Raw genomic sequence first — 20,601 nt, 5'->3', positions numbered from 1 at the left:
TCTGAAATACAACGCAAATGAGCATATACAAAACAGAAGAGTTTCCCTGGTGGCTCAGATGGTAAACGCGGCTGCTTGCAGTGCGGGAGACCCGGGTTCGATCCCTGGGTTGGAAAGATCCCCTGGAGAAGGAAATGGCAACCCACTTCAGTATTCTCTCCTGGAAAATTCCATGGATGGAGGAACCTCGTAGGCTACAGTCCATGGGGTCGCAAAGAGTCGGACACGACTGAGTGACTTCGCTTTCACTTTCCAAACAGAACCAGACTCACAGACCTACGGTTGCCAAGGTGGAAGGTGGGGTGGGGGAAGGAAGGATTGGTAGTTTGGGGTTAGCAAATGCAAACTGTTGATATTGTATAGGATGGATAAACAACAAGATCTTACTATATAGCACAGAAAACTATAATCAACATCCTATCACAAACTACAAATGAAAAAGAATGTATATATGCTTGAGTCACTTTGCTGTATAGTAGACATTTACATAACACTGTAAATCAACTACACTTCAATAAAATTTTTTCTAAAAAAGAGGCTAAGGTCCCTGGAAATATCAATTTCATCTGTCTACTGAACTGTATGCCCGTTTGCCATCCATCCATCTGTCTGTCCATCAACCTGACCACCCACTCATCCATTCATCCATCCATTTACAAAGTAACCCAGTGAGGGGAAGAGAAGGCTGAGAACAGGGCCAGGAACTAGAGGGCAGAGCTACAAGACCAGAAGGCATAGTGCCTAAGAGTCTGACCGTGGGAGTCAGATAACCTTGGATCAAAATCCCGGCTCCCCTGTCACTAACCTTTGCCAACCTCAATTTGCTCACCTATAAATTGGGTGATAATAATTCTCTTTTGGGGCTACTATAAAGAATAAATAAGACCATGTATACAGAACACTTCATTTAGTGACTAGTCCATTGTTTGTTGTTGTGTTCAGTTGCTCTGTTGTGTTCAACTCTTGGCAACTGGAGTTGTTCAACCATGGACTGCAGTACACCAGGCTTCCCTATCCTTCACTATCTTTCGGAGTTTGCTCAAACTCATGTTCATCCAGTCGATGATGCCATCCAACCATCTCATCCTCTGTTGCCCGCTTCTGCTCCTGCCCTCAATCTTTCCCAGCAACAGGATCTTTTTCAACATGGTAAGCACTAAATAAATCATGTGACTTTGCAGTTTTCCCTGCTGAAAAGCTGTGTGTTAGTGTGTGTTAGTCACTCAGTCATGTCCGGCTCTTTGCGATCCCATGGGCTGTAGCCCACCAGGTTCCTCTGTCCATGGAATTTTCCAGGCAAGAATACTGAAATGGGTTGCCATTCCCTTCTTCTAAAAAGGTAAATTCTCTTTTTACGCCCTCTGTGAATCTGGGCTCAACCTGGGAGTTGTTTGGCCAACAGAAGGAGGAAGAAGAGATGGTGAGCCATTTCCAAGGCTAGGCCAGAAGAAGCCTTGATTGTTCCTGCTGTTCTCTGGTGCCTCTGCTATTACCATGATCTGGCCCCTGGTCCCAGGAGGGGGATGAAAGATACATGAAGCAGGGCTGCTCCAGCTGGACCCAGCCTGCAGCAGAGCCACTGAGTCCCTCTGCAGTCCCAAAGGGAGCCCAACCAAGATCAGTTGACCCTGCAACTGACCCAGGGACTTGAAAGCAATGAAGAGAAATGATTCTTGTTTTAAGCAACTGACCTTGAAAGTAGTTTGTTATACAGCAGTAGCTAACCAATACACCTACTCTCCTTCGATTTCTCTACCCCATTCTCCTGTCTCTGTATCAAAGACATTGCATGCGGGCCAAGTTGCTTCAGTTGTGTCTGACTCTTTGCAACCCTATGGACTGTCGCCCACCAGGCTCCTCTGTCCATGGGTATTCCCCAGGCAAGGATACTGGAGTGGGTTGCCATGCCCTCCTCCAGGGGATCTTCCCAACCCAGAGATCAAACCCAAATCTCTTATGTCTCCTGCACTGGCAGGCGGGTTCTTTACCGCTAGTGCCACCTGGGAAGCCCATCAAAGGTATTATATATCTTCTAATTGTGTCTCTTCTACAAAGTCAGAAAAGGAAAGACTTCTGCAAACAGATCACATGAAGCCTCAATTCCTGGCCTACAATGCCTGCTACCTCATCGGAAATAGGAAGTGACACTGCAGTTCACAGCATAGGCAGAGAAATGACTATTGAGAGTTCAGCAAGCTTGTCCGTGGCCTGGAAATGCAGACACTGAGTAAAGAGATTTGTCTGTCTGTCTGTCTGTCCATCTATCTGTCTACTTTGAAGTTGAGGTAATGCAATTTTCAGAATCTCCAGGGAGCTGGGTGCTCAGGTGGCAGGGAAGAATGAGAATTTGTCGTGGAAATTGCTGCTCAGCAGAGATTAGGGCTGCGACGGAGGGTGTGTGGCTCTCTCCTGCAAGTGTATTAGGGATTCTGCCTGGCGTGCTTGCCGTAAATCACTTCCCATTCAGGCCCGCTGCTGAGGGGCCAAAGGTCGATTTTCCATGGTTATGACAACAAAAACTAAAATTGGGTCAAACCTGAAAGGTATTATCTTCCCCTGAGCCGCTAAATGCACAAGAGTAATGAGGTTGGTTAAGCAATATACCTCTGCCCATGCCAGTTTCTCGGAAGACAGATTAGCCAGGTAAGTGGGTGGCTCTGGCCACCCAGCGATGCCCCCACCTACAGGTAGAAGGTCTGGGGTTTCCAGACCTTCAATTCTCTGACACCAGAAGACTCTTTGGCCATAGAAACCAGGTATCTGAAGCACTCAGGAAACCTCCCAGCTATCATGGAATGGGGACATCCAAGGACTTCTGGAAACTAGAGCCCCAGGGGACAGGTTTCTCTTGCTTCCAAGTCCCCTTCCATGCTGACCTCTCCTGGTCATCACCAGCCATAGTCACAAGTTTGAACCTGTGAGAGCCCAGGGGCTGAGGATTCGCTTTAGTTCAGCCCCTCCCTCTATGGAATCCTAGCATTTATCTGTTGCAGACACAATGCCAATACCTTGAATTTGCATAACATGCCCTTCTCCTCATAAATTATTGATTTGCATTCCGTGAGCATGCACACCCCCCGCCTGGAGCCCATCCTTCAAAGCCTCACTGTCAACAGGCTTCAAATTGGACCCATCATCTCAGGTTACACAGTATTTATAAACTGACCTGTCCCATCACTTGGAGATATTCTTAGAAACCACACTCCCTCATCTCAAGAGAAGGGGAGAGGGAAACAAGAGGAGACACCGGGAGTGATAAGGTTTTCTTCCAGAATTGATTTGATGTTCTACTTACGTGACAGATGTTATTAAAAGGGTGGGTGGGATAGATTGGAAAAACTGTGGGCCCATCAGTGTCACCTGGCCAATGAGAAGTGGGCAGAGCCCAGGGGAAGGTCAGAAAAAATATGTCATTACTCCTGTTCACTGGCCACGTGACCTCCAGGCATGTCTCAGTGAGCCTCCATGGTGAGCCTTGGTACCTTCATCTGAAAATGGGGCTAATATAACCCATGTACAGGATGGCTAGAATGGAGTGAGACTGGTTACATGAAAAGGCTTTTAAAAATTGAATTCTTTTCTGGACTTTCCCTGGTCCTCTAATGGTTAAGAATCCACCTGCCAACCCAGAGGACATGGGTTCAATCCCTGGTCCAGGAAGATTCTGCATGCTGAGAAGCAACTAAGCCCATGTACCACAACTGCTGAGTCAGCGCTCTAGAGCCGGGGACCCGTAACTACTAAGCCCATGGGCCACAACTACTGAAGCCCGTGCACCTAGAGCCCGTGCTCCACAAGAGAAGCCACTGCAATGAGAAGCCCATGCACTGTAGCCTCCACTCACTGCCACCAGAGAAAGCACGCAGAGACGAAGACCCAGCACCGCTAAAAATAGGTAAACCTTTAAAAAAAAAAATTAAACTATTCTGGCACCTGCTGCAACATGGCTGAATCTTGAGGACAATATGCTGAGTGAATAAGCCAGTCACAGAAGGACAAATACTGTCTGATTCCACTTATACAAGGTACCTAGAACAGGCAAATCCATAGAGACAGAGAGTGGGATGGTGGTTGCCAGGGGCAGAAGGTGGGGCTGTGGGGAGTTAGCATTGGATGGGGAGAGTGTTTATTTGGGGAAGATGAAGAAGTTCTGGAGATGATGATGGTGATGACTGCACAACAATGTGAATGTCTTTAATGTCACAGACCTGGACCCTAAGAAATGGTTATAAAGGTAACATTTTTGTACATCTTACCACAAAAAAAATTTAATGACTATTACAGAAATGCAAAGTGATGCTTGGAAAGTAGTCTTTTATGAACATTCTGTCTCACACTTCCAGCCTCAAGATCAACACCTGTTTGGGCAGTGGGGCCTCTGCTGCCCAAAGGGCTCACTGTCTGTCTCTGAACTGCAAACATGCACTTCTGTTCCCTGGGCTGCCTGTTCCTGTCTTCCCTAGACTGCCCGTGGTCCTGAGTGGGGAACACAGGCTGGGGAGGGTGGGAGGCCAGGCCTCCTGACTCCCTGTCCACCTGGATCCAGGCAGGCCTTCAGGACAGGAGACACCACTGTCACCTCTGCCAACCTCTCCTGGAACAATTTCTTGAAAGTCCCTTCTGATAAGGGACAAACAAACTAGGGTCCCTTCACTTAAAAGTGGGCAGAGGGCAGTGAGAGTCTCTGTCAACTTCCGGAGCTGTCTGGTCCAACAGAAAGAGTGTGTGAGTCTCCTGAGTAAGCTTAAATTTTCTAGTTGCCACATTTTCTAGTTCCAAAACAAATATCTTTGCAGGGATCCACCAGGAAAATCCAATGAGAAGAAGCAGTGTCGCCCGGTCCTGGGAGCTGCCCAGTGGGAAGGACTGTCCTCTGCCTGGCTCCCACAAACTCCTCCATGGCCGGCTGTCAGGATGTAAGCTCTCTGAAGGAAAGCATTGGTCCTGTGGGATCGATAGCGGCTCCTGGGTCAGGTTGGGGCACAAAACCCTTCATCCAGAGCTAGAATCCAGCAAAGCCCTGTGCTTACCTTGACCCTTCATGTCCACCCACCTTAGTGATTTCAGGCAAGACACCTATGGGGGTGCCTGGATCCCCCATCTTGAGCTCTTGAATGCCCTCTCCCGACAGAGCTCCTGGGACTGGGGCTTGGGTGAGGTCACCAGTGTCATCAGGGTCTGCCTGTGTGTCTAAGTGCCCAGTCACTAAAGCTTTCATGGCACCAGAACATGTCCCTAGTCAGAACATGGCAGAGGAAGAAACCAGAGGGAAACGTCCAGAACAGTCACAGCACATGTTTAAAAATCAAGGCTTCTCCCTTGCCCAGAGGACAGCCACACAAGCAGATTCCCTCTCATTTAGTGCAGCTCACTAGCGCCCCCTGCGGTGCGTTTTGTTATGATACCGTGCAAGTTTCGGCTGCCCTAAGTGACTGAACTGAACTGAAGTGACTGAAAACTGGGTGGCAAGAAATGACCGAAGTCTTGCCTCTCCCAGAGGAGGCCAGAAGTCTGAAGGCAGCATGATGGGGCTGAAATCAGGGTGTGGCGGGGCTGCACTCCCACAGGGGCCCTAGGAAGGAATCCATGGCCTGCCTTCTCGGGCTTCTTGGTGGCCCCAAGGGCTCCTTGGCTTGTTGCCGCATCCCTCCAGTCTCTGCCTCTGTTGTCACAGGCATTCTCTTCTGTTTGTGTCAAATCTCCCCTTCCCCCACTCTTTTAAGGACAACTGGGATTGCATTTGGGGCCCACCTGGATAATAGAGAATAATCTCTCCATCCCAGGGTCCTTACCTTAATCACCCCTGCACAGTCAGGTTGTGTCACACAAAGTGAAATTCACGGATTCCAGGATTGCCCCATGGATATCTTTCAGCCAACCACAGATACCATATGACACCAAAACCATATGTCAATAGCATATGCATGTGGGGATTAGATTAGATTTGAGTAGATTAGATAGATTCATTCCCTGGTGACAAAGCTGGCCACCGGCCACAGGAAACCATTCTTGGGGAGGTGCCAACTTAGGCTAGTGAAGGCCGATGCCCAGCAAGGTGAAGGGCTCCCAGTGGGCGGCTACTGCTGAACGTCCCCACAGCTCAGTCTCTGAGGCCAAGGCGGGCAGAAAGGTCCACCACTTCATGGGGAGGGCCACCCCAAAGCCATCTGAGTGGGGAACCACCACAGTGCTCTGTATGCTCAGCCATCAGCATCGTCACCATCGCCACCTCAGGTGAGGGTCTGCAGAAGACACTGCCCGGGCCCTGCCATGTCCTGCCACCTTGACACTTCAGTGCCCAGCCCTTCCACTTCCGAGGACCACCCCCAGTACCAGTTCTTTATCAGAGTCCAATCAGGAGGCAAAACCACACACTCATTTTGCCTCAAAATTACTGGAGATGCTTCATATAAAGAAGTATTAACTATCACAGGGAACTGAGATAAAGGGGGATTGGCGAGTGAGAGGTAACACGAGATGAGCAATATGAGCAATATGAGCCATTACTCTGAGGTCTGAGCTCGAAGAGACTCCAGGGAAGGGAATCTCCACCCTCACCCCCAGGCTGAGACCCAGACTTTGTGAAGAGGACACAGCTACATTCCCCCCCACCCCCACAAAGAACTTCCAGCCTCTGCCTGGGGCTCTCTCCATCTGCCAGGGCCTGAAGTCCTGAGGTCCAGGCATTATGCCCCCTGAGCAGCCTCAAGGAGGAATGGCACAGATGGGTGTACACATATCCCACCCCTCCCCATGATGGGAGAGCCCTGGGGGGCATGTTCCCACTGGTCCCCAGAGCCCCATTGAGATAGGCTCCAGCTGCCCTCAAGATGGTGGGCTGCCTCTCTTCCTGTCCCCCTCCTCTTTCTTTCCATCACTGCATGCCTTTGACCACTTATCTCAGGGTCTGCTCTTGGGATCCCCCAAACAGAGACACAGGCACTGTCAGAACGCCAGGGAGGCACAGTTAGGAGAGGCAGGTCAGCCTGGAAGCATCTGGGATGACGTGAACCCAAGGAGGTGGCCAAATGGGGCAGTGTGGGATTGCTTGGCCAGCCTGGAGGGTTTATGATGAGCATTTTGACAATGAAACGGATCTGTTTCACTGCCATCCTTTAAAAGAGGTGTTGGATGCTTTCCTGAACGTTTCATTGAATCCACACGACCAAAAGCTTCTGCCGTTGCCCCCAGCTGACAGTGGAGAAAACCAAGGCTGAGAGTACCTCCCGGCCAAGGCCACACCATTGGGAAGAGGCCGAGGGTGGACTCGGGCCCCGGGGCCCCCCCATCTCCCACTCCCATCCAAACCCAACACATGAATGCTTACAGCTGACTAGGTGAAGTTCACAGGCTATGGATGAAGATAAACAGAGAAAGCAGGCATTTGAGGGGGGAGAAGAGGAACCCAAATGAGCAATAAGGAAATAGAGACCCTGAGTTCCTGCAGACCAAGAGCGACCCCAAGGTCTCCATGTGGAAGCTGCCTCCCGCCAGAGCAGAGGGGGAGCAGGAGGGAGGAAGCAGCAGGAAGACAGTCAGGAGCAGCAGGCAGGACCCGAGGATGCCGGTTTCCTGCCCAGCTGGACTGCAGGACCCTTCTGAGGACAGGGATGAGGACTCTCAGCTGTCACTTGGCTCCCGTGATCACTAAATCACGAGTCATGGGAACACTGGAGGAGCTGCCGCGCGGCCATCTGTCGTGGGGCACTGGGAAGCAGGGGCCTGCTGGGCAGGAAGCTGGCTTGGGTGACCTCCACGTCCTGGCCCATCCTTGGGTCCAAGTGCTATCAGACTTCCCGAGCAGGGACCCCCATGTTCTGGCAATGCTGCCCCCGGCCACAGAGCACCTCGGCCTAGTAAACAAAGACCGAATCCTCGACGGTGGGAGAAAGGCCGTGTCGAGGGTGGCGAGGTCCTGGGTGTCGCAGGTTGGGAAGTGGCGGTGGGGCAGGGATGGCATCTGCCAGCCCGGCAAGTCTTGGCAGGATAAAAACATTAGGTCACAGAGAAGTAGACCAGGAAAGGGTGTGCACAGGGCCCGTCCCCAGTGATGACCATTCCAGGTGTTGCCCAGTGGAGGCCCCAGGATGGAGAGGATCTACAAGTCTTGAGCCACGTCATCCCAGGAGGCCAGCTGTGAAGGACTGAGCCTGGTGAGGACTGGCCTCTGGGACAGCTCGGGCTGTCAAGCAGCTGCCTGAGAAGTTAAAGAAGATACCCATCCCCCCACCTCCAGGAAGTAGTCAGCACCCTTCGGTGGAATCCGAGACAGGGGAGAACAGAGGAGACTGGTCCTGAGCGCAGACATCATTAACACCCAGGACAATATTCTCTCAGCAGCCTGGGAGCCTTCTTGGTTGGTGGTAGATTTTATCCATTATTTATTCATTTTTGCTGGAAAGAGCCTCCACAGCCTGACCCTTGGGGTCCATAATGAGAGTGAATGGGGGTGGCAAAAGGGGCCCGAAGTGGGGTGATCACCCAGCTGGGGTGGACGGGGGACATCAGTACCAGGTCAGTGGCGCCAGCTGATCACACCCTTTCCCGGCTCGGGGCCCCCTGTCGGGTTGGGGGGCATCCGGCACTGGACCCAGGCCTCCCTGCTGCCTCTCCACTGCAGGTCTCTAGGGATGGGCGAGCCGCCCTGCCCTGCACAGACCCTCAGGCATCAGATCCCTGGTTGTCATTCTCCCCAGCTCCCTCCTCCCTCTCACCCCTCCCCACAGTCACCCCACAGCAGTGCTCAGGGCCTCCCTACTCTGGCTCTGCTGAAGCTGACTGGGGTTTTAATGACTCCACTGGGGTTGAAGCGGGCACCCTTGCCCTGGCCTCCCAGTCTTGTCCTCTCTACCGACCCATCCTCCCCACCAGGCACGGCCAAGTCTTTGACTTTCCCTCGGCATCGCAGACACAAAACTCAATAGCACCTGTGGATCACACCTCCATCCAGACCCTGTGCTCTGCCCTGCCTACTCCTTGGAAGCACCTGGAGTGTTCTGGAAGCCACTGATGCCTGGGCCCTCCCCAACCCACCATCCAGAATCCAGGGAGGGAGGTACTGTGACTCTTAGCACTTCAGCTGACTCTCAAGTGAGGCCTGAATGGCCAGCACTGATGCCCAATCGACCACAGCCATGAAGCCACAGAGGGGTCCCCCTCTGTGGGCAAGGGGCCCCATAGGGACAGGGCATGAGAACAGCCTGGTGTCAGTGTGGTGGTGAATGGGGGACAGGACTCAGCACCTTGTATCTCCCTGTGGGTGACCCTTAGCAGGACGTACAGAGTCTTTGGAGACAAGACTGATCAGATGACAAGAGAAGGGCCCTCCTGTCCTTCCCACCACCTGCTCCGCCTGGCCCCATGCCCTCTACAGACCTCACGAGGCCATGCTCAGATTATGAGGATGTTTGGGTTCATTGCAGCCCTGGCTCCTTGCCCCAACTACCCTGGGGTTCCCAAGGGCATTGTGGGCATCTAGGATCACCAAGCAGAGAAGGCAATGCCACCCCTCTCCAGTACTCTTGCCTGGAAAATCCCATGGACGGAGGAGCCTGGAAGGCTGCAGTCCATGGGGTTGCTGACGGTCGGACACGACTGAGCAACTTCACTTTCACTTTCACTTTCATGCATTGGAGAAGGAATGGCAACCCACTCCAGTGTTCTTGCCTGGAGAATCCCAGGGCCGGGGAGCCTGGTGGACTGCCATCTATGGGGTCGCACAGAGTCGGACACGACTGAAGCGACTTAGCAGCAGCAGCAGCAGCAGCAGCAGCAGGACCACCAAGAGGCCTGGCAGAGGATCATCCCTGCCACGCCATCAGCAGGAGTCCAGGGAACCACGCCCTCCCCAACCTTCCTCTCCAAGCCTGCCATCGTTCCATCATTCTGTTCATCACTCCAGCCCCTCGGGGAACACTCAAGCCAGAATCCAAGGATAGGGCCCGGGAACTGGGAGCTCCAGGCAGTGTGGGTAAGGTCCCGATCAGAAGCAGGGTCCTAGCCTGTGCTTCCACGGACCCAAGGACTCGGGGCTGGCCGCTCCATCGTTTTCTGAACCTCAGTTTCCAAGCTGTTAGGATGGAGCCGGCACTAAGCAGTCAGTGGAGTCCCTTCCATCCTACTGTTGGGCACAAAAGCCTGACGTTAGGAGGTATTGCCAAGTATTTTCTAACAAGTATATATTCCTTTAATAATTGGAGAAAAACAAACTTCATGACAAGAGTAAATGGCAGCAGAGGCCATAAAATTACCTCCAGGCCCCAAGGGGTGCTGTGAACGGCCTCACACAGCTCAGGGAACGGGCAGAAGTCAGTCCTGCTGGTCAGCCGAGCCAAGTTTCCCACAGGGGACGAAGCAGCAGAATTCCGAGGTACCTCGGAAAAGTCGCTGAGCCCACCCTATGGGTAGGACGTCCAAGACCATACCCCAGGAGGGCCGGCAGGCTTCTTGGGAGGCTGACTCCCAACCCTGCCAGAGAGGGGAGCCCCGGCCCTCCAGGATCCAGCCCTCGCTCTCCACAGTGGCCCTCCCCCTACCCACTGCCTGGACTGGCAAGCAGGCAGTACGCTGGGAAGGGCGAGGAGCCCGGCTGCTGCTGGCAGCCAGCCACCCTCCCCGCCCCCACCCCCCACCATGACACGCTGCTCATTTCTATGCACTGTGAGCCCCACCAGATCCTATGACCTTGGCATTTGGGGGTCACAGGAGAAGGACACCGTGCATGCACAGCGCCTCCATCCAACACATCAATTAACATTCCTCGTGCAAAAGTTGGGGCTGTAATTACAGCAAGTGATTAACAGGCCGAGGTAGCCTGTCTCCGAGGGAGCAGATTAACAGCAGAGGTTGGGAGCGCCGGCGCTCACCTCGGAATCACCGGTGCGTCTTAAACAGGGGCCCCAGTGCCCTGAAAGCTGGTGATTAATGGAGGGGATGAGAATGGGGACGTTTCCCTGGCACCCATCGCCGGGCTTTTTGCTCTTGGCGGTCACCGTGCTGGCCAGGTGCAGGGAAAGGGAGGGCAGGCTGGCCTTGAGGAAAACACCAGAGCTCCAGGGGAGGGGGCAGGCCTTGTTCTGCCTGCCCCAGGCCTCCGGGCACTCCTGGCTGCAGCTTCCCACTGAGCTAGAAGGCCAAGTCCACAGGGTCCGTGAACACCGGGAGACTCAGCCCCTTCACCAAACCGTGTGGAATCTGGGACCACCCCTCACCTGCTGTTCCCCAGGGAACATGCAGGGCTCTGCTAAGAGGCGGAGGCTGCCGCCAGGACGGTGGCCATCCCAGCAAAGATGCCCAGGCCAAGCATAACACCTGCTTAGCTGGCTGAGGGCGTGGAGGAGCCCAGAGTGGGGGTACCTCCTGAGGATGAAGAGGGAAAGAGCGGGGAAGACACCCCAGCAAACTAGGTGTTTACAGGTGCATGGGTGTCAGCACATCCAGGTGAATCAGCACACACATGTGTGTGTATGTATGTGTGTGTGTGCACAGTGGGCTGACGTTACCTATTCTTCCAGGGTTAGACCACCCCTGTTCCCATGTGTGGTGCTGGGCACAGGCATTTAGGGACTAAGTCCTGCCCAAGAGGCTCTTGGTCTCGCAGGGAAGATGGTCACAGAAACCTGATAAATACCCAAGGGCTCGGAGGGTGAGGCTTGTCGAGAGCCCAGGGCTGTCCCGGGTCTGTCTTGAGGGATGGGGGCAGGAAGGGAGAAAGAGAGAGGCAACCCGAGATGAACTGTGAAGTCAGCTGGGGATTTATCCATCAAGTGGCAGATGCCAGGCACACATCACCACGAATGTGGCCCCCGTGGTAGGCCCCAGTCCTCGTGGTGAGACGGCGCCAGCTGCTTGGGGTCACGGCCTAGCACAGCCACAGGTTAGCTGTGTGGCCTTGGGCTCTCCTGGCCTTCAGTCCCTCTACTGCCCATGGGAACGAGGGGTGCCCTGCCTCGTGGTAGGACAGCTCACATGCCAGCAGGTCACAAGTTCCCAGAGTGGCTCCCCCTGTGGGAGCATCCAGGCACACACCCTAGCAGACCTCCGGCGGGTCTACCCCATGGGCCCTCTTCATGCAGTAATCAGGTCACCCCTACTGTTGGTAAGTCACTGTTTCCTCTGAGCTAATCAAAACAGTGAAACCGTGATTGGTCCACAGGTTCACTTGTGACCTCAGCAGAACGTTCCAAACCTTCTCTAGGGTTTTTACGTTACTAAAGGGCCCTCCACCCCACCAGAATCACTAGACCTGCCTGAAGGGCACCCAGATGGGCTGAGGGCACGTGTCCTCCAATACCAACCTCAACTGGCAGGGGAGCCACTGGGATGCAGCCAACAAGTAAGGGCCCTCTCTCCGCACTGAGTCCCCACATCCAGGCACCCAGGGGCCAGACTCTCTCCAGCTCCCCCCTCCACCCCGACGACACGAGCAGCAGAGGCAGGCATCTGAATCTTGCACCTGGGAGATTCGGGACCAGCACACACTGCACACTTGGTGCTCGCCCAGACGACCGTTTGTACACGCAGGGCCCTGCTTACACTGCTGTGTGCTAGTTACCCCACTGAGCCTCCACAGAAACCCATGTGGTCCAGACCCAGCCCACTTCACCAACCAGGAGGTCATCTTTGCACCACCACATACATCCTCCAGGTGCTCTGAAGCAGTTAGAGCCACATTGTACCCTTTTCCTTCTGGAAACCCAGCTTCTATGGAGGTGCTCACCTCCAGGACTTAAACCAAGGTCTGCTCCACTGAACCAGCCTGAGTCCACACTTCCATGTGCCCACGGCCAAGAACTTTCCCCAGGACAACAGAGAGAGAACTAGAGCAGGGTCTGGCTGGCCAGGAGGGTTAGCTGCTGCCGTATCAGTCAGCATCCCCGGACACAACAAACGCTCAACACAACAAATGAAGAAAAATGAACTATTTCCATTGCTGAAAACACTCCCAGCCCCACAGTGTTTAAGATGCAAAGTAAGAAGGGGCAAGCCACACTGCCTCTCCTCTGGCCTCCCCTCCCCTCCCTCAGCCCCCTACCTTCCCTTGAGGCCCCCTCACCCTTCCCTGTGTGCATCTATTCTACTCCCCAAGTGCAAGGTCAGGAGACTGATCCTGGAGGGGTCTCCTTAGCAGTGGGCAGTGAGAATGAGGCAGAAGAGAGTGCTGGTCAAACGTGAGGAGTGGGCATGTGTCCACACGTGGGGGATAGGCAGCCTGCGGTGGGCATTTCATCGAATCATTCCTGAGGGACGGGCCATCATCACTCTGAACTGCAGGAAGGTATCTCAGCACAGTGTAAACCTGCCTTTCCCTCTGCTGGCCCCAGCCTCTGCTCCAAGTTCCTACAAGCGTGGAGCCTAAGTAGGCAGATCCGAGCACAGAGCCATCTTCCCTCCTGTTTTAAGGCAATGCCACCTGAGGACTCACCCTTTCCAACAGGGTCCTCTCTGCAGCACTTGTAAGGTTCTCCTGTGTGCCAGGCACTGGGTACAAATGAGAGTTTTCTGCCCCCAGAGCTTGTAATTCCACCAAGGAGGAGAAGTGTTGAAGCACAGAAGGCAGCAACCTGTTTTGGGGGTGACTGATCCTTTGCCAGGCCCCTCCACTGCTCCCAGGACTCCTGTGAACCCCTGACCAAGGCTGGATGCACCATAATGTCACACTGGGAACCACTGGACCTGTTACTTGCTCCCTGCTAACCCCCGCAACCTGGACCTCCATCAGCATCATGCCCCGAGTGGGATTTTCAAGGAGGCAGTGAAGATGGAGCACTGCAGAGCAGTTTTCACGGCTACACACAGAAGTTTGCAGGCACAGTGGGCGTCTTGATTCCATCTGGTAAGGGCGGAATGGGACAGAGCCACCAGGCAGTGCAGGATAACAGAAACACGACAGGCTTTGGGATCCAAAAGATGTGGTCTTAGGACATAGTGCTGACCCTTCCAGAGGGACTTTGACCAGATCCCCTGATGTCCCTTGACCTTGATCTCCCCATCTATAAATGGAGGTACCAAAAGACCCTGATGCTGGAAAAGATTGAAGGCAGGAGGAGGAGAGGAGAAGGGGACGACAGAGGATGAGATGGTTAGATGGCATCACCGACTCAATGGACATGAGTTTGAGTAAGCTCCGGGAGTTGGTGATGGACAGGGAAGCCTGGCGTGCTGCAGTCCATGGGGTCGCAAAGAGTCATACACGACTGAGCGACTGAACTGAACTGAGAGGATTAAATGGAGATGGCCCAGGAAGAGCTGCTTCATGAATATTCATGACCAGACCAGAGGGACTGCTAGTTCCAGGCTCTGCTGGAGCCCCAGGTTGGAAGGCATCTACAGAGGGGGCCCCTGGACCTTCTTCTCTGACTGCCAGAGATGATATGGCAGGCAGGAGGAGAGTGCTCAAGTAACTTGGGTGGGGCTGTGGCCTCTGGACTGTTCCCAAAGCCCACTAGAACATTGTTCATTGCCCATGAAAGGAAAAAGTGTGGTCCATCCACATAACAGAACATTATTTAGCCTTAAGAAGGGAGTGAAGCACTGACACAGGTTACAACACGGATGAAGCTTAGAAACATCACCTTAAGAGAAATAAGCCAGACATATAGGGTAAATAGTGCATGATTCCACTAATATGACATCCCTGCTGCCAAGTTGCTTCAGTCGTGTCCGACTCTGTGCAACCCATGGACTGCAGCCTACCAGGCTTCTCCGTCCATGGGATTCTCCAGGCAAGAACACTGGAGTGGGGTGCCATTTCCTTCTCCAATATGACATCCCTAGGATAGGCAAATACACAGAGACAGAAAGTAGAATAGAGGTTTACCAGGGGCTGGGGCTCCAATACTTTGGCCACCTGATGCAAAGAACTGACTCATTAGAAAAGACCCTGACGCTGTGAAAGATTGAAGGCAGGAGAAGGGGACAACAGAGGATGAGATGGTTGGATGGCATCACCGACTCAATGGACATGAGTCTGAGGAAGCTCCAGGAGTTGGTGATGGACAGGGAAGCCTGGTATGCTACAGTCCATGAGTCACAAAGAGTTGGACACAATTTATTGACTGAACAAGGGACTGGGGAAGTCAGGGAGCTACTGATTAATGGGCAAAGTTTCTCTTGGGGATGATGAAAAAGTTCTAGAAATAGATGGTGGTGACGGTTGCACAAGAGTGTGAATGTCCTTGATGCCACTGAGGTGAACACTTAAAGACGGCTCCAATTGTACATTTTATGTCATGTGTGTTTTACCACAATAAATCTCAAAGAAAAAACTCAGCATCCTCTGTAGGGGAAGAGTGGAGTGCAAGAGGGGCCTCCCTTCTGCTGACCAATCACTCACTAAGCGCTTCAGTTACTGGGCAGACAGGGCCTGTAGTCAACACGGCTCTAACAAATGACTTTGGAAGAGGAACAGTGGAAACCCCCCCTGCCCACCATGGCCTCTCACCAGCTCTAGAGAGAGAGGATTTGGGGGAAAACTGTTGTGTTGATGCACGGGGGTTAGTCATCATTTTTGTAACATCAACAGTAACATCAGAAAATTTCCACTTCCAAAGACACATTACCCTGCATCCTGCCTCCCCACCAGCAACTTCAGGAATCCCCTCTGCTGTTCTCGACTCCACGCCATACTCCCTGCAGATGGCTGGCCTTCTTGAAGGCAGCTGGCCCGAGGTCTGACCAGGAATCGATCCTCAGTGTGGATGGGAGGCCGCCGGAGAAGCCCGACAAGCCTCCAATAATTACGAGGAGATAAGACTATCAGGTGTAATTAAACAGTGTCCACAGGCAGACCTCTTGGCTACAGCCTCTGTCCCCTATCCCCTCCTCCTGTTCCCTGAGACTGCAAAATAAATTATCCTGTGAAGTCAGCAGAGGTTGAGCTATGGAAACAATTAAACAGAAATTAAATCTAATTCATTTATACTCCAAGCACAAAGTGGATCATGTAGGTTTTTTTCTCTCCTTCCTCTTTTCGCCTTGGTGTTAGAGAGGACTATTATGGGAAATTAATCATGAAGCGAAGCAATGAAAGTGATCTATCACTCGCTAAAGTGCACCGACCGACTGTATAAAATCTATTATAGCAGCAGGAAAATGTAGAGGTAATGCAGTTTGGAAGAAGGGAGACTAAGGAAAGAGGGGGTCTCCTAACTGAGGTCGGAGCGATGGCTAGGCCAAGGACCCGCTTCCTCCAGGTCCGGGGTGCTGTGCAGAGGTCCACATCCAAGTTCACTGGGCTTGTTCAAGGTGTTCCTGATGACGTGAGACTCATCCCACAGGGGAAAGCCTGAGAAGGGTCCTCCAAGGCCCGTGGCGCTTGGGCCTGGGGGGTCTGAGGGAGAATCTGCTTGATTCTCACCATTTTCCTCAACATAGAAGTGTGTGGAGGGGCGGGTGTTGCTGCAAGGACAAGCCCCAGGGAGGAGCCCCATGAGAATCAGCCAGGCCTGTGTCCCCACCTACAAATTGGGGGTGACGCCACCTGCCCTGCCTCCCCTCACATGAAGATGAAATGAGCAAGTGGGCAGGAAAGTCTGCAGGAAGTATGGAGTGCGGAGATGCCGAGTGGCTGGCGGCAGGCCCAGTGAGCCATGTTCCTGGTTTCCTGCTTTCAAGAAAAACAATTTCAAAAATTGTTTTCCCATCATGTGGAGGAAGGAGATGGCATAAGTGGAATATTTCCTCCCAAATGAAGTGGGGCTCAAGGCTGCCAGGGCAAAGAACTCAGAAGCACTGGGAAGGGAGAGGCTGGCCTAGGAGAGGCAGCTTCAGGATGCTGAGCCCGGGGGACTGCTGGGAGAAAGCCTGGGGCTGGTGGGTACCCTAAAGGTCTGGGGGCACCAGGCCCCAGAAAAAGGATGCTCAGGAAGTAAACAGAGGAGCTCAGGGGTTGGGAGGAAGGCTGAGCTTTGAACTCGGCATAAAAAAGGAAGAAACAAAGGCCGCCTCCACTCTGCTGATCTCCTGAAGGGCAGACAGCCCTCTCGGCAGATGGGGCTGCCCCTGGGAGCCCACACACCCACTGCTGCCCCAGGGCTCACTTGTTCAACCAAGGCCGGCTGCCACGCTCCCGGGCAGGTGCCAGGGGACGGCCGGAAGGGGAGAGCAAGGCCGGAGAGACGAGCAAGGTGACAGGTGAGAAAGGCACGTGTGGCTGTCTCCTAAACCTCATTTGAGAATGGCCCAGATTTCACAGCTCAGCCCAGAGTCAGGACCAAGCTCCCCAGGGTATGACTGGAGTCAAGCCCTCACAGAACGGACAGGGGCAGGGAGGGGCCAGTCCCCCGGGACTCAGCCCCTCTTCTTGCCCGCTCTGCCATCCCTGTACTAAGAATGCAGCGGGCCCCTCTTCCCTGGATTGTCTTCATTTTACCTTGCCTGTCTGCAAGGCCAGAATCATCATAGGGTTAGCTTTCCCCAAAAACAGGTTTGGCCCTTGTCCCTGGTTCCTGAGAGGTCACCTCTGAGACTTTGGAGGGTCTTTGTGAGTGTGTTTACCTGGGGTCCTTACCAGCAGCCACAGAGTCTGTGCTGACTGTGGTTTAGGGTGGGGGCCTCAGGCCACACTGTATCAGTTTGACCTCTTGGGGGGCTGCAGACAAAGGTCAGCCACGTGGGTGGTCAGTAAGGTCTATGTGGTCAACTCCCAGTGAACCCTCTGGACCCCAGAGCTCAGGTGAGCATCCCCAGGTGGTGAGCACTGTCAAACATGGTTCTGAATGGATTGGGGGCTGTCCACAGGACTCCACTGGGAGACGAACCGGGACACTCAGGCCTGATCTCACCTGGCCACTGCCCTGGGCACCTTGTCCCACTGCTGACTTTTATCTGTGTCCTTTCCCTGGGGTGGACTGTGCTTGTGGGAGTGTAACAGCTTTGCTGACTTCCTCCCGTGAATCATTGGACCTGGGGGTAGTCTCAGGGACCCCTGAGCTGCAGTGACTCACAAGGCATAGTAGGAGCCATCCAGTCCAAGTCTACCCAGGCAGTTGAGGAGAATGAGGCCACAGTTAAAGGAACTGCCCAAGGTCGTGTAGGAAATGGGAGGCAGGCAGGACCAGTGCCCCCTCCCTGGGACAGCGCCTCCCCTTCCCAGCTTTCATCCGTGTCACCTTCCCCAGGGGGAAGGCTCACTGGGGAATGTATCCACAGACTGAGTGAGTCAGTGGGCGGAAGTGGAGATGCCAGCACCAAGGCTGGTCCCCACCGGCCAGAGACAGAGAAGGAGCAGAGTGACTGCCAAGACCTTCTGTCCCCAGGGTTGGCGCTAAGGACGAGGAGAGTGTTAGACCGAGATAGGGAGCAGCCTAGAGCCACAGTAAACCGGGCTGCCCTCCCCAGTGTGCTGGGGGCCCCAGGGGCAGGAACAGAGATGCTAATTAAAACCCCAGCACACACTCCACAATGCCTTCCCCATGCTTAAACATCAGCCTAGCAGCCAGCTTCCGTCTACCCCACCCAAAGCAAAGGGACACAGGCTTGAAAGTGATTAATGTTGTCTGCCACTTGAGCTTGGCATCTGGGCCTGGAGGCATCCAGCGTCACGCCACCAAGAGGCCAGCCCCTGCCACTCGGCCTCAGCTGGCCAGGCATGAGGGTGAGATTAATGCTGGGCCCCCCTCCAAGGCTGCAGGAAAGAGCATGGTAGGGGCCTCTTCCAGTGGGGCTTCTACTTGATGCGTCACCCTGTGCGTGAGGGGTCTGCACCAGGACCAGCCACGTGAGTTGCAGGCCTCAGAACAAAATGAAAACCCCAGGCCCTTGCTCACACTGCAGGACAGAAACAGCAGAGCTTCAAATCAAGTGCCAGCCCTTCTGAGCTTGCGTCCCTGCACGGCTTTGCAGGTGGCACGGGAGCAAAGCTGGTCCTATTCCCACTGTCAGAGCCTCTTCTGGTCATCTGGGGAGAGCCCCGAAGACACAGAGAAGTGCAGAACTCAGAAAGGACACAGCACACTAGGTGTGCACACACGCGCGTGCACGCACACACACGCACGCGCACACACTCCTCGGACACTCGGGAGACACTGAGCCCAGGTAAGAGTTGGTTGAAATGACAGCATGGCTGACATCGAGGAGCAGCTGTAGCAGGGAGCACCCCAAGGGACCGTTCCCTAAAAGGTGGATGAGCAGATGGATCCAGCCCTCTGGCCCAGAACCCGAGGTCCTAGAGCTGGAGGGCACCAGGAGACCAGCTAGTCTGACTTCCTCCATTAACAGATGGGGAGGAACTGGAGGCTAAGAGAAGCTGCCTGGACTTTCCTTCCCAGGAGGTTCTCGGTGGACAGCAGAGCTCCTACCCCAGGACTTTCCTCTCCGGGCAGGTCTGCATCACTAGCCCTGACCCTGACTCACTAAGAGTGAGGACCTCACCTCTGGCTCTGGAGCCAGGCCTGGGGCACAAAGGGCTCTTTTGCTTCCAAGACACTCAGAGAGGGCACACGGGTGTTCAAGGAGACAGAGCTGGGGAGTGGCGGGGGTGGGCAGGGCCTTCCAAGCTTGTGCCCCCGACCCCTGGGGGACACCACATGCAAACACGGAATTCATTGGCTTCCTGCTCCAGAGGCTTAAAAACCACTTCCCAGGGGAGGAGAGGAGGAACAAATTAGGAGTATGGGATTAACATATAGAAACGACCATATATAAAGTAGATAAGCAACAAGGATTTACTGTTTAGCACAGGGAATTAGATTCAATATCTTGTAATAACCTATAATGAAAGTAATTTGCAAAAAAAAAATAACTGAACCACCAAGCTACATTTCTGAAACTAACGCAATACTGTAAGTCAACTATGCTTTAATAAAAAAAAATTTTTTTAAAAGAACAAAAACCACTTTCTGGGTCCTTGAGAGCACTTAAGCACTTGGAGCATAATAAAAAGTTCTGGATGAGTGGAGGTCAGGTCATGTTGTCATCTAATTGCTGAGGTTACGCAACCTAAAAGGACAGAAATAGCCCCCGTCTCCAGCTCAGGTGATGAAGCAGAGGCGCGGGCGGGCAGCAGTCAGAGCCCACGTCTGGGGGAGGCCACCAGGCAGGGGAGTGCCTGACCTGGGACACGACGGGCGCCTGGAGCTCCTGGTCTGGTTCATCACACAAACATGAGCCCGTGGCTGCCCGTGGCCGGAACTCCCAGCAGGTGAGCCAGGTCCCTGCGTCCCCAGCCAGCACCAGGGACACAGTAGGTGCTAACGATCAATGCAAAGAAATAGAGGGAAACAACAGAATGGGAAAGACTAGAGATCTCTTCAAGAAAATTAGAGATACCAAGGGAACATTTCATGCAAAGATGGGCTCGATAAAGGACAGAAATGGTATGGACCTAACAGAAGCAGAAGATATTAAGAAGAGGTGGCAAGAATACACAGAAGAACTGTACAAAAAAGATCTTCATGACCCAGATAATCACGATGGTGTGATCACTGACCTAGAGCCAGACATCCCGGAATATGAGGTCAAGTGGGCCTTAGAAAGCATCACTACGAACAAAGCTAGTGGAGGTGATGGAATTCCAGTTGAGCTATTTCAAATCCTGAAAAATGATGCTGTGAAAGTGCTGCACTCAATATGCCAGCAAATTTGGAAAACTCAGCAGTGGCC

The 20,601-nt window shown here is 53.4% G+C and overlaps 1 protein-coding gene across 5 annotated transcripts in view; it reads right to left on the bottom strand.

The window, feature by feature from the left end:
• RBFOX3 (RNA binding fox-1 homolog 3) overlaps positions 1-20,601 on the bottom strand; it is a 440,093-nt gene that overhangs the window by 342,074 nt on the left and 77,418 nt on the right. The window contains exon 1 of one of the 5 annotated variants that reach the window (XM_061389816.1): positions 10,251-10,486. The exons of the other annotated variants lie outside the window; for them this stretch is intronic. The gene's annotated coding sequence lies outside the window, so the exon portion shown is untranslated. Of the gene's footprint in view, positions 1-10,250; positions 10,487-20,601 lie in introns of those variants that run through there. 5 annotated transcript variants of the gene reach the window in all.

This window comes from Bos javanicus, chromosome 19 (assembly GCF_032452875.1).
Source record: "Bos javanicus breed banteng chromosome 19, ARS-OSU_banteng_1.0, whole genome shotgun sequence".
NCBI classification, from domain to species: Eukaryota; Metazoa; Chordata; class Mammalia; order Artiodactyla; family Bovidae; genus Bos; species Bos javanicus.
This window is presented reverse-complemented; position numbering and strand designations above follow the sequence as displayed.